At 55.0% G+C, this 16,230-nt stretch overlaps 1 protein-coding gene and 1 long non-coding RNA gene across 22 annotated transcripts in view; one reads left to right on the top strand and one right to left on the bottom strand.

Moving 5' to 3' along the window:
• Positions 1-4,035: 4,035 nt before the first annotated feature.
• On the bottom strand, positions 4,036-5,510 carry LOC116739319. The gene is made up of 2 exons (XR_004345530.1): positions 5,171-5,510; positions 4,036-4,494 (listed from the first exon to the last, which is right to left on the bottom strand). It is a non-coding gene; the product is annotated as an uncharacterized LOC116739319 (long non-coding RNA).
• A 4,764-nt stretch (positions 5,511-10,274) lies between these two features.
• The window catches only part of NCOR2 (nuclear receptor corepressor 2), a 223,112-nt gene continuing 217,156 nt past the window's right edge, over positions 10,275-16,230 (top strand). For all 21 annotated transcript variants that reach the window (XM_032653910.1, XM_032653924.1, XM_032653923.1 and 18 more), the window contains exon 1: positions 10,275-10,578. The gene's annotated coding sequence lies outside the window, so the exon portion shown is untranslated. The remainder of the gene's footprint in view (positions 10,579-16,230) is intronic.

Here is a 16,230-nt window from a genome sequence, read left to right as displayed (position 1 = left end):
AGCCCTATAAGACTCATTTCGGACTTCTGATTCCAGAACTGTAAAGTAATAGGTTTGTGTTGTTTTAAGCTACGATGTCTGTGATAATTTGTTATAGCAGCTACAGGAGATTTATAACAAGAAGCTGATAATTGTGTTTACCTCCAAGTGTTCTTACACGGATTCAGGAAGTTCAAGCATGAACTTGGCATGTTGTAAGAGCCCAGCCAGCCCTAGCTGTTATTAACCAGTCCCAGCACTAGTCACGCCTCTGTCAGGAAGTCATCCCTGATTCCTCTAGCCCATGCCCACCTCTCCCCTTCCTGGTAACCACTAATAAAATGAGTAAGGTTGACATTTATGTGGCCCCAACACTGTGCTAAAGACTTTATATCAGCATCTCATCTAATTTTCAGGCCCGGGACTTCCCTGGTGGCACGGTGGTTAAGAATCCGCCTGCCAATGCAGGGGACACAGGTTCGATCCCTGGTCTGGGAAGATCCCACGTGCCACGGAGCAACTAAGCCCGTGTGCCACAACTACTGACCCCATGCGCCACAACTACTGAGCCCAGGCCCCGCAACTACTGAAGCCCCTGTGCTCTAGGACCCACGTTCCACAACCACTGAGCCCACGTGCTGCAGCTACCGAAGCCCGTGCGCCTGGAGCCCGTGCTCTGCAACAAGAGAAGCCTGCAATGAGAAGCCTGCGCACAGCAATGAAGACCCAACGCAGCCAAAAAAAAAAAAAAAATTTTCAGGCCCACTCGAAGAGGAAAGGGCTTATATGATACCCATTTCACAGAGGAGGAAACTGAGGCAAGGAGAAGTTAAGAATGATAATGAGATGGGATGAGAGGAGGCCCGATCCACCTGCATCAGACACCCTTCACCGGCTTGGCTTGGACTCCGATGACCTTGAGAACAAGATGGGCCTTGCACCCTTAGTGTAAGCCTTTCCATAAATAGCTTCAAAGGAATCACAGGGAACATAAACTGAAATTTTTCCTCCACGCAGCTGCCAAAGCAAACTGTTTTACAGGTACAAACGGGCTCCACTCCCTTCGCCTGGCCCAGACTTGTCTCCACGCCTAGCCCTGCAGGTCTCCCCCTGTGCCTGGATGCCAGGGGGATGGGTCATCCACATCCTGCCTTCTGAACCTCCCCAACATCTGTTTCCTCTTCCCCACTTCACTGCCCCTGACCTGACACATCATTTCTCACTGCAAGGCCTCCCACCTCGTGCTGCTCAAAAGGATAACTGTTCTGAAACATGAACCAGACCTGACCACAGTCCTACTGAAAACCCTTCAGGGTCTCCCCAGTGCTGATAGGGGAAGTCTGGACTCCTTGTGTGGCGTAGAAGGACATTCATATTTGCCAGGCTCATCTATTCTACCTCAGGACCTTTGCACTTGCTGTATCCCCTGCCTAAAATGCCTTTTCCATGGATATCCTCATGGCTGGCTCTCTCCTCTCAAAGAGGCCTTCCCTGACCAACCTCTGTCACCCTCTGCTTTATTCTTCTTCCTTCAATACTAGCTGATATTACGACATGCCATTATGTATTGATTTGTTTATTTGTCCAATGCCTCTCACCGGAAGATGGTCCCTGTGAGATCAGGGAGTGTGTCTCAGGTCTCCAGGTGATAAGTACCGGGAGGAAAGTTAAGCAGGAGAGGAGGGTTGAGAGCTTTGGGGAGGGGCTTGTTTTAGAAAGAGTAGGAAGATACCATTTCATCAAAGACATGTAGGAGGTGAGAGAGCAAGTCATGGCCATCTGGGAAAAAGCATTCCAGGTAGAGGGAACAGTTAGTGCAAAGGTCCTGAGGCAGCGTTCTGGGTGTGTCTGAGGTGGCCAGTGTGTTGGAGCAGAGTCAGAGACGGGGAGAGTGGGGATGATGAGGCTGGGGGGAGTCAGGGTAGTCTCCCCCAGGCTCTCTCCCTCCCCTGCTGCTGTCCCTCTTGCCTGTTCCACATAGTCTAGTGAAGCTGATCGTTCTGGCATGGCAGGTGCGATGACAATGATGATTCGTACCAACCAGACCCTGAGTAATGTTCTCATGCACAGGGGACCAAGGTGGGGACAGTGAGCCATATTTGGGGGGTACAGGGACATCAGTCCTGTACCCCCATTCGATCACTGTATGAATGCCTCCTCTGAGCAGTGGAAATTACAGTCAAAGCAATGACCCAACTGGATCTTGTGGGATGGTGCAGGGAAAGCCCAGGAGTCAGATAGAGCTGAGCTTGAAGGTGAATTGCTTCCCATTGATGGCTTTGAGCTGGTGATTTACCTCTCTGAGCTTTAGTTTCGTCATCTGTGCCTTAATTTTCCCATCTGTATAGGGGGGATGGTAGCAGTTCCAATCTTACCAGGTTATGAGGCTCAGTGAAATACCATAAAGGGTGTATGCTTATAAAAGACTATGTGCCAGACATTGCCTGATCTACACACATTGATTCATTTAATTTTCACAGTAATCCTATGAGGGATGGTCTGTTATTTCCCCCATTTTACAGATTAGGAAACAGGCTCAGAGAGGTTGAGTAACTTGCCCAAGGTCACACAGCCGGGCAGTATGGTTCCAGGGTATGTGTGTGTAACCGTTATGGTATGCAGCTCTTGTAGATCAATAAACCCTGGGAAATGCTGAGCTAGCTCAGGGCTCATTATAGAAAGAGCTCTTGAAGAATGCTCTTTAAGATTTTGAAGTGCCCCAGCTCTTTGGAGTTCTGAAGGGTGTTCGGCTGTCTTCGCTCACTGAATTCCTGAAACCACCTGTTAAGGCTGGCCAGGCAGTGAGTCATTTTACAGATGAGGAAAACTGAGGCCCAGGGAAGTAAAATGGGTTGCCTCTCCTAACACTCCAGCCACTCTGGGCTTCTATCCATTCTTTGAACACACCGAGTCACTTCCCACGGTATGGCCTTTGCATACCTGCCTCCTTCTCAACCTCTGCATGCCACCTTAGATATCACCTCCTTAGGCAGGCCTTTCCTCCCTGATTACCCAAACTCAAGCCTGTCCTTCTCCCTTCTTCCCTCCAGGTTTCTTCGTCCCTGAGTAGCTTCCTTTTGGCAATCACCACCATTTTTAACCTTATTCTTTCTTACTTTTCTTTTTTGTTTTTAAGATTTTTTTTTTGATGTGGACCATTTTTAAAGTTTTTATTGAATTTGTTTCAATATTGCTTCTGTTTTATGTTTTGGTTTTTTGGCCACGAGGCATGTGGGATCTTAGCTCTGCGACCAGGGATGGAACCCGCACCCCTGTATTGGAGGGTGAATTCTTAACCACTGGACTGCCAGGAGAGTCCCACTTGTTTGTTTTCTGAGTCCCTAAATCTCACATGGAAGAGAATGGGCTCTGGTGGTTGAAGGATATTAAGGGTGTTAATACCATTCAGGGTATTAAGTGGCCTCTGCATTTGAGGCAAAGCTTCCAGACAATGACACTCAGAGACACACTGCAGAGCTGGACTGCCACGGGAGCTGCTGCCCTCGGGAAGCCACCCTCTGAATGAGGTGCTGCCCTCAGATGCCAGTTCCAGAACCTGCCCCACTACAGTGCACCTAGTCCAACGGCTGGACCCTCTCTCTACCCCGTGGATAACTGTCCTGAATTCTAGAGCTACCTGTGGATTGCTGGAATCAGAATCCACACAGAACTCTCGCTGAAAGGGAGTCTGGAAAACATAAGCGTTGGCTCCTGCTGTCCAGGAAGGCACGCCAGGAGGAGGGAGGAATGGACACTGCCCTGGCAGAAAGCTAGCTCCATGCGAGTCCCGTTCACTGCTGGGTCCTGGGGCCAGCCTAATACATGTTTGTTGAGTGACTTAATGAGGTGTCAGAGTTGGGAGTAGAACCCAGATCTGTCTGATTCAAAACCATGAATCCTTTCCATTTCAACTTGCTCTTGCTTGCTACATGGACCCTACATTGGGGTTTTAGGGCTCTGCACACTTTGCACACGCAGTGCTGGGTCTTCAGTAATTCCCGAGGGTGCTGAGAGGCCTGGAGGGCCCTTCTGAGTCAGTTGAAACTGCCACACTGATATTTTTAAAATGAGAGTTATTATTGGTTCTGTTGGGCAAAAGCCAGAGGGGACCCAGGAGGGACACACATGCCCAGCTCCAAGACTTCCAGCCTCTCCGGCTGTGGACAGGCCTCTGAGTTCTGATCTTGACTTGACCAGGGGCCTGTGCTCTAGGCCCATATGCGGGAGGTTCAAGCTAGAGCTGCTCTGAGAACCACATGTGGTAAACACTGCAACGTGGATTCTTATACTGTCTGGACATCCACGCACAGCCGCCACCCTGGGAAGGCTGGGGCTTTTGCTGGTTTCCCAGGCCCAACCGGGAGGTCAGGCCACCCAGGGGCTAATTCCTAACATTCTCTGGGAGGCTGGAAAACAGCAAATGTGGTGCAAAGATGCCAGAAAGGAGACCTCCTTGAATCTCAAGAAAAAATTCAGAAGCGCATGCAGGGATGTGTCCAAAACCAGATGTCCAAGCTAAAAAGAAAAAAAAAGAAAGAAAAGAACTTTCAATATGTATCTTTAAACAGTCCCCTCGGGATGTGGTCAAAGCAAATTGCCGCCCCCCCCCCACCCCGCATCGGAACCCCAACTCCCAGGCACGCCCCCTCCACCCAGAGGCAACCGCTCTCTTGTGTGTCCTTTTACCGCTCCAAGTTCCCACAACATCCCTCCATCCTCACTGCGCACTCATTCATTCTTCTCCTACTGGCCTCACTCTTGTTTCCTGAATACACCAGGCACATTCCCACCCCGGGGCCTTTGTACTGGCTGTGCCCTCTGCACATTCCGCTTTTGCCTAGATACTGCACGCATGGTTCCCTCCCTCACCTCTACTGTGTCTTTCTTTCCTGACTTACTTTTTCTCAGAGCATATACCACCTCCTAATACAGCGTACGATACATTTATTTCGTTTTCCTTATGCATCTCGGCTTTCAGAATGTCAGCTCCAGGAGGGCAGGGACTTTGCCTCTCTCAGTCACTGCAGAATTCCCTGAGCCTAGTTAGCATGGTGCCTACCACACAGTAGGTACTTCTGAATTAATAAATACCCTTCTGGAAGTAGCCGTGCACAGACAAGCATGTAGCTGCACATTTATTCCCCTTTCTATTTTGTGCATGAGGTACCCCACTGCAAGCCCGGGTCTGTACCTGCTTTTGTGCTCAACAATGTATCTTGGAGCTCTGCCCCGATCAGAATGCACAGCCTGTTCTGTGCTTGTCCACGGCTGCCGAATGTTTCATTGGAGGAACGCCCAGGCTCCACACAGCCTGCCCCGTTGACATCCATTCTGGCAGCCCTGACCTCTGGCCACCACGAGCGATGCTACGGGGACCGTCATCCTCCCTGGATGTCTCTTTTCGTATCCCACCGGCCCCTGAGAGCAAAGACTCAAGCAGATGGGCAGGGGAACACCCCAGAAGTGCAGCCCTGGGAGAAAACGAGTTGTTTATCTTCAGATATAATCGGGCCTATGAGATAGGGGCTTGATCTCGTTGCCTGCTTCCTTCTTTCTGAAACGAACACAGTGTCATAAATAAAGGCACAGACCTCAGAGGAAGCCGGGGGTGACACAGCATTTCTTGCAGTGAAGTGGGGGTGGGGTGGCGGGGGGCTCTGAGTGACATTCTCAGTGATGTTTTTGCAGGACTGTGAGATTGGAGGGGCACCCTGGACTCGCCTGTGCAGGAAAGGACGGGGATTTGGGGGAAATCCTGTCCTTTCCAAAATCCTCTGTGTCCTGAAATTTAAATATCCTTCAAACACCAGCATATTTTTCTTCCCCTTTAAAGGACTTTTAGCACACAGGCGTGGACATAACTTTGATTTTGAGTGTCGACTCCGCGCCATATGCCCGTCCCCGAGGCTGGGCTTGATCTCCTTTGCTCTTCCCTCTCACAGCCCCTGGCGTACAGTAGGCGCTTACTAAAATACATACTGAATGACCAAAGCTGGGATGCATTCATGGAAACGAGGCTTTCCTTCCTCCTGCCCATACTTCTGGAAAAGGGTTCCCTGTCCACTTAGGAAGTTTCCACTTCCCGCCCGTACCCAGCCCCTCCACTAGGGGTGGGAAGCATGGGTCACTGAGTAGAAAACCAGCCTGGGGAGCGAAGGCTTTGCAGGGTCACAAACAAGCTGGCCCCTGCAGACTGTGGCCCACCCAGGCATTTGCTGTTTGGCTTGGCCATGCTTGTGTTTTAAACAGAGGGTGACTCTGAGTGCCTGGGGACAGGCATGGGGTGTGCCAATTACTCACCTCTCCTCCACTCACAGACCTGCTGTTCCTGCCCCAAGCCCTGTGGGCTTTTGCGTTTGCCCTCCCCATTATATTATATTATATTAATTTATTTTGGCCGTGCTGTGTGCAGCATGGCTTGGGGGATCCCAGTTCCCTAAGGATCGAACCTGGGCCCCCTGCAGTGGAAGTGTGAAGTCCTAACCACTGGACCACCAGAGAAGTCCCTGCCCTTCCCATTTTAAAGCACATCAAAAGTATGAAAAGTATATGTAAGATCTCCTGTGTCTACACTGTTCTGATGTGCACATGAAGCTTGCCCCTGTGATGCTCATCTGGGCATCTTTTGGCTTGTCGCTGATAGAGGTCCTGAGAGTGAGGGGCTTCCTTTGTGGGTGCTCTGACCGGCCAGCCTGGGAAGCTCTTGGGGCCACTGGGGTCAAGGAGGCTTAGGGCACCATGCCCTGCAGCCTGTGTTCTGACCCTTTAAATGCCTGGTTTCTCCAGGGTTGGCCAGGGGGGCATTTTTCCAGCCACTGCAGTGGCTGGAAGTTTGATCTGACACCGTGGCTGTCCATATGGACTCAGTGACCCTGAATGGGCATCTCCTGGGTGTCAGGCCCTGGGCTGTGCTCGGGGAGCAATTTCCCCCCTCCGCCCCCCGCTACCTAGAGGATGAGAGATGGAGGGAAGTAAAGGCTCGACTCTGAAATATCCCAGAGGAGTGAGTGCTAGAAAACAGGCCAGCCATCCCGCCTTGTTTCTGGATTCTCCAGGGCCAAGCCTGACCCCCAGCCAGCCCCCTTCTCTCCTGTGTTGTATTCATTTATTCATTTGTTCCCTTATTCTCAATACATTTTTTAAAAACATATTTATCTATTTATTTGGTTGCGCTGGGTCTTAGTTGTGGCAGGCGGGCTCCTTAGTTGTGGCATGTGAACTCTTAGTTGTGGCATGCATGTGGGATCTAGATCGAACCCGGGCCCCCTGCATTGGGAGCACAGAGTCTTAAACACTGCGCCACAAGAGAAGTCCCTCAATACATTTTAATTGAGTGCCTACTATGTGCTGGGGATACAGCAGTGAGCCAGGCAGATGAGGTCTCTGCTCTCATAGAGCTGACATTCTGATGACAAAAGACAATATATAAGCAACATGCCCAAGATAATTTTAGATGGTGAAAAATGGTGAGGAAAAGGAATAAGGGGATGGGTTAGCGAGTGCCTTGGGGGTTTTAGATAGAGGTTCAGTGAGGGCCTTTCTAAGGAGGTGATAGTGACCTGGGACTTGAAGTTAGAAGATTGCTGTCTCAGGCAGAGGGAACAGCAAGTGCAAAGGTCCTGAGGCAGGGATGAGCTTAATAGTTTGCCAGGTATTTAGGAGGGAAAGGTTGAATGATTGGAAGGGGGACAGTGGGATCTGAGCCTAAGGCAGAATTTGGCTCCATTCAGGCCAGAGCCCCTTGGATGCATACTTTAGAAGCTCTTAGCTAACCCTCATTCCCGAGGGGTGTAGGGGCCCTCCAGAGAGGCTGTTTGCGGGCCAGAGTGTTCGGCAGTTTTTCAAAGCTGCTGTTCCCTTTAGTTACATGTGGATCCCTGGGGTTGCTGCTCAGAGCCCAATAGCGAAAGATGCAGAACACAGAGTAGCAATCAGGGCATGGGATGCAATCTGTGGAGGGCTGGGTATAGGGGCTCAGCTGAGACCTCTTCCACCTCATCCTTCCAGAGTCAGGGTTCAGAGCACCCATCTAGAATTGCTAGCTGAGCGAGTCCAGCAAGTTAGGTTCTTAAACTCCCAGGGCCTCAGTTTCCCCATCTGTATTGTGGGACCCATCTCAGGAGTCCCCAAGCCCCCATCTGAGGGTTTCTGGAGGGAATTCATGAGCTCTGAGGACATGCACTTGTGTTGCTCCCTGCAGCCCATGAGGATGAGATTAATAACCAGAGAGACAGGAGTGGGCAAGAGGCCAGTCTTCTGCAGAAAAATGCCATCCCTTCTCCTGGCCTGGGCGTTTCCATCTGTCACGGGGTTGGTCCAGAGGACACCGACGGTTGAGTCTCTACTTGGCTCTTCGAGGGGTTTCCACGTGACCCCTGGGACATTACAAAGCTGACAGTCCCCCTGCCTGCCTGACCCCCTCCTATGCCCCTAGACTCAGCCAGAGCCCCACGGCAACCCTTGGGAGGCAGAAGCTGGAAGAAGGAACCCCTGAATTTACCCCAAACCCTTCTCTTCAGTGCCAAATCCCAGAGCGGAATCTCATTGAAATGCAAATCCTGGGGAGTGTTCTCAGGTGACCAGGGGTTGGGGGTGAGGGCTCAGGAGCCTGGCTGGTGGGAAGGCTGGGGAGGGCTCCCCAGTTCCTGCCCTCCCTTCCCTACCCCAGACCCCTCTGGAGGGCTAGTCCTTTCTTCCTTAGGTCTGGCTTTTGACCTGTGGGTTCCCACGCTCTGGAGCTGGTGGGACCAGGACGGGAAGGGAGGGGCCGTTGACCTGAGACACCCCCTTCTGTTCCAAACTGCAAACTGCCCCTCCACAGACACTTCCCTTTTTCCAGACTTCCTCAGCCTCAGGTGCTCCCCCCGACCCTCCCCAGGAAAAAGGGACCCGAGAATCCTGAGGGGGCCGAGAGGGACACATTGCTGCCGCGGCAGCCGGCAACCCCTGCAGGCCGGCTGGAGGCAGAGGCACACCCAGCCCCTGGAAACCGCATGGCCGCCTCCCCACCGCAGCCATACCCCACTCCCCCTGGGGGTTCTCAGATGTTGGCAGATGGCAGAACTGAATCTGCTGAGACGTCGCTCCAAAAAAGGAAAGTTGAACTGAAAAAAAAAAAAAAAATCAAACTCTCGTACATCTTAGGGGAAAGCAGAGGAGGAGGGAGGGTCCCGGTCTGGGGCTCCCAGTGCCCTCTGCTGTTTAAAAGATCTCCCCGGGTTTGAGAGGGCTGTCTGGGAGGGGCAGGAGGAGGGTAAATGAGGACACACCGTTGTCAGGGCAGCCAGTGGGGCTCCTGTTGGAGCGGTGAGCGCCTGCGTGTGCGCGGGCGAGTGTCCACATGTGTGCTCGTCTGTGACCCTGCCTACTCGTGCTGTGTGTGCCCGACCACAGGCTTGCAGCATCGTGTCTGTGCATTTGGGTCCCTGAAAGTCCCCAAATGGGAGTTCACGCAACGCACTGCGTCCCTACTGTGACAGGGCAGTGAACAAGTAGTCAGAAATCCTCGCCCTCTAGAAACGGACATTCTAGTGTGTGTGTGTGTGTGTGTGTGTGTGTGTGTGTGTGTGTGTGTGTAAACTCCTGTCTGTGTCCGGGGTTTGTTTATCTGTGGGTGACCTTATGTCGTATGAGTCTATGTCCTAGGCTACGCTCACGTCTGCGGGGGTTTGCGAGTTTCCCCACGTGTTCACCTGGGTTAGATGTTCTGTCTGCTGAGGCCCAGTGTGTGAATGTCCACTGGTGAGAGTTCTGTGCCCTACTGTGTGCCAGAGCCCCCAGAGCGAGCTCCACCGTGGGTGTCGCTGCGCAGCTGTGTGGGTCCCTTAAAGGCCCTGTGTGTGGCCCTCCCCATATGACCCCTCCCCATCCACTGGCCGCTCCTGAGTTATAATTTAATAGCTGAAACGCTATTCCAGAGAAGTATCTGGGGCTGGGGAGGAGGAGGGCGTACGGCCCGCAGGAGGAGGAGGGGGCGGGATGGGGAGGCGCTTTCCCCCTCCTTCCTCCTTCGCGGAGCTGCTAAAAAGAAACTCGGCGTCGCGCCCAAGTGTGTGTGTATCTGTGTGGCAGCCTGTGCACGCGCGAGTGGGTGAGCGCAGGCCCAGGGGTGGCGACGCGGGCCCTTTAAGGAGCCCGAGGGGGCCGGGCCGGGGCGCGTCTGTGCGGGCGGGGAGCCAGGAGCCGGGAGGCCGAGCCGCCGCCTCCCGGGCTCCTGCCCCGCCCCCTCCTCCCCCTCCCCCTCCCGCCGCCGCCGCCGCCGCCGCCGCCGCCGCCGCCGCCGCCGCCGCCGCCGCCGCCGCCGCCGCCGCCGCGGAGCGGAGCCGCGGGCAGGCCGGGCCGCACCGGAGCTCCGCGTCCGCCCGCGCCCCGCCCGAGCCGTGCGCCCGCGCCCTGCGCCCCGCGATGCGCGCCAAGTGGCGGACCAGGGACGCGGGGCTGGCGCCCTAGGAGGCGGCGGCGGGAGGATCGCGCTCCGGCTGGAGGCCGGGCCTGCTGCGCGCCCCCAGCCCGACCGGCACCGCCACTTGCCTGAGCGCCCGGGCAGCCCGAGCGCGCCCCGTGCTCCGGCGCCGCCGCCTCCACCTCCACCTCCACGAGGTGAGTTGGGGCCGGGGGTCCCCGCGGAGGGCCGGGGTGAGGCGCAGGGCGCGCTTCCGGGGGAATCGGGGAAGATCGGGCGGCGCACGCGGCGGAGTTGGCGGGGCCCCTGCACTCCCGAGTTGGCGCTCTCGGGGGTGGCCTGCTGGGGAGTGAGGCGCCTCGTAGACACTGCGGCCCGCGTGCGTGGAGGTGCCGGGGAACTTAGGGGAACTCCAGCTCCCCAGTGAGGGGGCGGGTAGGAGGGAAGTGGCGTGGGGGTGGGCGGGCGGGAGGCGCCCTGGAACTGCGTAGGGCAGCCCCCCACCGTGTGCCACGGGCCTGAGGGCATGGCCGCCATGCGCCTCCCTCCTCCCCAAGCGGCCTCGGACTTGGTGGGGGGGTGACACTGCGCCTTATTTTCCAGCGGGCAGTGCGGCTTTGGAGAACCCCTGGAGATGGCACCCTCGGCTCCCCGGCCTGGCTGCTGCGGAAGGCGCCTGGGGGGTTCCTGCCACCGGGGGTGTGTGTGTGTGTGTTGGCGGTGGCGCTCCTGGGCGAGGGACCGGAGGGCTCTGGGTGGGGGTCTCCGGGGAGAGGCACCCGTTGCTCCCCCCTCGCCCGTGGGCTGGTGTTCCTGGTGTCTGGGCCTGCCTCCCGCGGCTGGTGACGCCTCATTGGGCCGCCTCCTGGTCCCTCCCCCAGGCTGTGCGGATACTTGGGATGCCACTAGTTTGGGAAGTTGGAATTCGGAGCTGATCCCACTTGGGCTGGACCCGGAGGCCCCAGGCCCTGGTGCTGAGGGAGCACCCCCAGAGACTTGGAGGGGAGTGGGAGGGATCCGTGGGGCGCGCCTTCCCTACCCCGGACGCTTGCAGGAAAAAGCCCGAGGGAGGGAGAGAGGGCTAGGCAGGCGGGCGGGCGGGAGAGACACGCTGTACCTGTGAGCTGCTGTCGCCCGGGCCCAATTAGCGTAGGGCGCCCGGCGTTATTTTTACATTGTAGGTTTATTTTTTGGGAAGCGAGGGCCCTCGCGCCGCCTGTCGTGCGCTCCTGCGCTCCGAGGGTCTGGTGCAGGCAGCGGGGGCGGATCTGTTCTGTCGGCTCAGCCGCCTCCCTTCCTCCCCCTCCTCCACCCCTGTTGGTGAGAACTGGTTTTATTATGATTTTTTTTTTTTTTCCCTTTTGCAGATTTGGAGGAAGGATGTGTGAGGGAGGCAGGGAGGAGGGAAGGGGAGAGGATCCCTGTGGAGTTCTGGGCTCGTTGGGTTGTGTTATCGGTGGCCTTGACTTTGCCCTTTTAAAACCAGATCTGGGTCCCCGCGGCTGCTTTGATAGAAGGGGCTCTCCGGGCCAGGAGTGAGCTGGGAGGGCGTCCCAGGGCATTGTTGTGTACCTCGTCGTGGGTGGCCTTTTCTTTTCTTTTTCTTTCTTTCTTTCTTTTTTTTTTTTGGATTGGTGGGTGCGGGGAGAGCCCTCAGAGCAAGGAAGAGGTGTGAGGTGGGATAGCTGAGCCATTCACAGCTGACTGCAACTCAGCGCCTTGAGTTGGAATCATACTTTTGCCACTTTACTGGCAGTGTGACCCTGGACAAATTACTCAACTTCTCTGTGCCTCAGGCTTCTCGTCTGTAAAGTGGGGTAACAACAGTACCGAGTTCAGAGGGTTGTTGTGAGAAGTGAGGTGGTAATACATAGAAGGTATTTGTATATGTGTTACTACAACCACTGTTGTTGTTATAATTCCTGGGTTCTAAAACTTGGCCTTTAATCCAATGGCCTGGACATTTTGTGAGAAGAGGCTGCCTTGCATTTTGCCTGAAGATCTGGTGAAGGGAAGGGGCCTTCTTTGCACCTCCCTTTGCTTTTCCCGGTGAGGACAGAGAAGGGAGGTGGCACCTTCAGCCCATTGAACAGATGCACAGACCGAGTCCGGCTGGCCCGGAGCCGGCGGTGAGCGGGGAAGCGGCAGCGGCGGTGGGGCGGCTGCCAGGGCATCCCGGGCGCTGTCTGGCTTCCCCGCGCCGGCTGCCTTGTCCCTGCTTGGAAACTTAACCACCGCCGCCGCCGCCGCCGCCGCTGGGTGCCCGGGGAGTCTGCGGTACCCAGACGTGGGGGCGGGAACGCAGCGGGCCCCAGCCCCGGCCTCTTCCCACCGAGCTATTTACGCTTGCTCCGGGATCAATACTATTGATAAATCCATGTAAATGGTAATGTGGCTGTCAGGCCCCGCTGAGGGATGGAGACCCCTCGTGGGGCTGCGCGCACCCCCCTCCCTCCCTCAGCGAGGGTTTGGCTACGTGGGAAGGATTTATTTGGCATAATCCGTTCTTTTCACCCAATTAATAATACTCATACCACCTCCTAAAGATTTCTGAGAGCTCTGCAAACACGAATTTAGCTGCGTGAAAGGCCCGAGCTGGGAAGGCGTGATTGTTCCCAGGGCATGGGGGTGGGAGGCTTGGCCGGGTGGAGGCTTGGCCGGGTTGATGCTTGCCCGCTGGCTGGCGTTGGAAAGAGGCCCCAGGAGTCCCGGCCCCCTGCGTCTTGCCATTCAGGCTGGATGTGGAGGCTGGCTGATCCGGATCCCACCGCCCCCCCCCCCTCCACGCCTCCCTCCGACTGCGAGTTGCAGGGGGGAGGTACCTTGTGCTGTGTTCCCACCCAGACCTGAGGCCTGTGGGTGGAGAAGTTGGAGGGGGCTCCCTTATTAAGAAGCAGAGATGCACAGGCAGGAGAGCTGGGACTCTCACCGCTTCCTTCCAACAGCTCTGAGAACAGAAAGTCCCCCACATCAAATGCTGCTTCTGACAGTAGGGGGTTGGGAGCTTTTATTTGTGTGTGTTTTTCCCTCCTCCTCTGTTTCCTCTTCATCTCTCTAATGCCAACAGCAGCCTCCCCAGGTGACACCTCCGAGACTGGACTCCCTGCAAGGGGAACAGCTTGTGGGAACTGGTCATTCCTGCCCCAGGCACCCAGGAAAGGGGGCCAGGAGGGGACCTGAGTCTGGGCTGCTGCTTGGGGAGGGCCAAGCTGCCCAGGGTCAGGCCAGGGGTGTCATCTTAAAAGGCTTGTCCCATGGGTGGGTATGTGGAGTCCCCAGGGAAGTGATCCTTGGAGGAGGGGGAAGGGACTTTACAACCTGTCAAGTGAACTTTTGGCCTAGGAGCTGGAAAATACTACGTATAATGCAATAGTAATAACAGCCAACACATAGAAAGCACTTACTATGTGCCAGGATCTGCCCTCGACAGGAATCTACCCCTTTACTCTTCATTACCATCCTGTGAAGTCAGGGCTATTATTATCCCATTTTATAGATGGTGAAATTGAAACAGAGAGGTTAAATGACTTGCCCAAGGTCACACAGTTTGGATGTGGAACTAAGAATTAAGACCTGGGACTACTCGTGGTCGCATTGGTGCAGTAGGAATGAACGTACTGCAGACCTGCTCTGTGGAGCTGCCATAGAGGGTAGGAAAAAAGAAATTATGTTTCTTATTTGAGCAGCAGCTGCAGATCTTTGCCCCAGGGGGCAGGAGACTGAGAACTTGTTCTTTCCAGGATTTGGGGAGGGGCAGTGCCAGAGGCAGGTCTGAAGTTTCTTTGAAGTCTCCTTTTATCTTAAACATTCATGCAAATTTGGCATTCGCTCTGGCGATGGGGCTGTGTTTATTTTGAAATGAAAACATGGTTTTGAATTATTTAGCATGGCATATAACGGGACTCCAGAAAGCTGCATCAGATGAGCGCCTGTACGCTGGCGGGCAGCCCTGGGGTACTTTGTAGCTGGAGACCTTGAGAGGTCCTGGGGCAGATGACAGCTTTCTCCTATTTTCCAGATGAGGGCGCAGGTCAGAGGTGCCAGGCCATCCCAAGGTCGCATGGTGGTGTGACTTTTGCTTACGATGATCAAAATCATCATCATTATCTTTCTTTTAGACCAAAGTGAGGCTTTTCTGCCTGGGCACTTCCATACCACCACGCCCAGCTGGGCTCAGGCTAGCCCTGGGGGAAGGAACTTTCGGTTTATAGAGCCATAAAGAATCATCCTAAACCAACAGTAGAGGATAGTCTGGGAGTGTTTTGTTGGAGATCCGCACCTCTGATCATTTCAAGTTCTGGTGAGTTGAAATCCCGGCTTAGCGATGTGCAAGCAGAGTGCCCTGGGGCTGGTCCCTGCCCCTCTGAAAGTTTGGGTGCCCTGGTCTGTACACTGGGCACAGTGCCCACTGGGGGTAGGGGAGAGGATTAAGGGACTGAAAGTGAGAGCGCTGGGTTTGATGTTCGGCCCTACAGTTTCAAGCTGTGTGACTCTGGACTGGTTACCTAACTTCTCTGAGCCTCAGTTTGCTCATCTCTAAGATGGGGATGATGATGATGACGATGCTACTTCTGATTTTGTTGTTGTGAGGACCCGATGGATGTCATGATATATTACAGGAGCTGTTGCTACTTTGCCCCCCACCAACCACTGGAGAGGAAAGGCTTCCCGCTGTAGAATTTATTGTTCACCCCAGGTCCTCACTGACGGGCTGGTTGGACACAACCCCTTCCTCCCTCTAAAGGGCTGCTGGGAGGGATCCTCTCATGGCATAGTCTCTTCACCTGAGCCCCAGGCCTGGGCTTGTTGCTCTCTGGAGGCGGCAGGCTCCTCTCCTGTCGGGCTGGTTGGTGATTCACAGATGTGCCCAGCTCTCTCCCTGGGCCCTTGAAGGCTGAGGTTTTCCATTCCGCCTTTAATCCCCCAGTGCCTGTCAGGCACTGAACTTGGAGGGCTTGGGCAGCCTGGAAAGTGGGGGAAAGACTGATAGGGAGGACCCAGGGAGCCTCCTGGGGGAGGGCCGAGTTTCCCCTTCACCTGGCAGCGGGGGGGGGGGGGGGGGGGGGGGGGGGGGGGGCGGGGATGGTTCTAGAAAGGGCTCCTTTGAAGTCAGACCTGATTCAAATCCTGCTTCCCTCAGTTCAAAGCTCAGCGAAGTCTCTGAACTTGCGGCCGTAAGTGGGGGAGGGGTGGAAAATAACGCCCCCTCAGAGGACCGTCCATAGCTGCACTGCCCGGTCGCTCCCAGCGATGGTGGGAACTGTTCTAGATCTTTGCTGTCCCGTAGCCACTAGGTGTGTGTGTGGCTCTGAGCAATTGAAATGTGGCTAGTGCTGTCGGAACTGGTAATTTTATTCCATGTTAATTAACTGAAATTTAAAAAGCTACATGTGGCTGGTCCTGATCCGAAGGCCCAGGACTGGATGATGAAACAAGGTTCTGTGTATGGGAGCAGGGCCTGGCTCTTAGCAGCTGAGTGTTTTCCTTCTTTTGTGTGTTTTTTTCTCTGCCTGGTGCCACTGTATCCTTGTCATCTTGGAAGGACACCCCCCCTTCTGTGGTCCTGTTTCCCAGAAAAGCCTGAGGCTCTCCTGGGTGCTGGCCCAGGTTCCTGTGCCCTCCGTCCACCTCCCCTTGCCCCCGTTCCTAATGTCCCCACCCCCTCCTGTCCCACCAGCCTGTGGGGCAGCTCTGACCAGGAGACCTTTCTGTGATGGCACGAACGTTCCTGACCGGCCCCATCTGCCCAGCACCTTAGCCGCTCTCCACTCTTCAGGTGGCATTTGGCACCTGAAGTGATGCTGCTGCCACCTAGGATCCGAATGTTATTTGCTACTTGGTTTTAATAC

Source organism: Phocoena sinus, chromosome 14 (assembly GCF_008692025.1).
Source record: "Phocoena sinus isolate mPhoSin1 chromosome 14, mPhoSin1.pri, whole genome shotgun sequence".
Taxonomy (NCBI): Eukaryota; Metazoa; Chordata; class Mammalia; order Artiodactyla; family Phocoenidae; genus Phocoena; species Phocoena sinus.
Note: the sequence above shows the minus strand (reverse complement) of the source record. Positions and strands in the feature narration are given on the sequence as shown.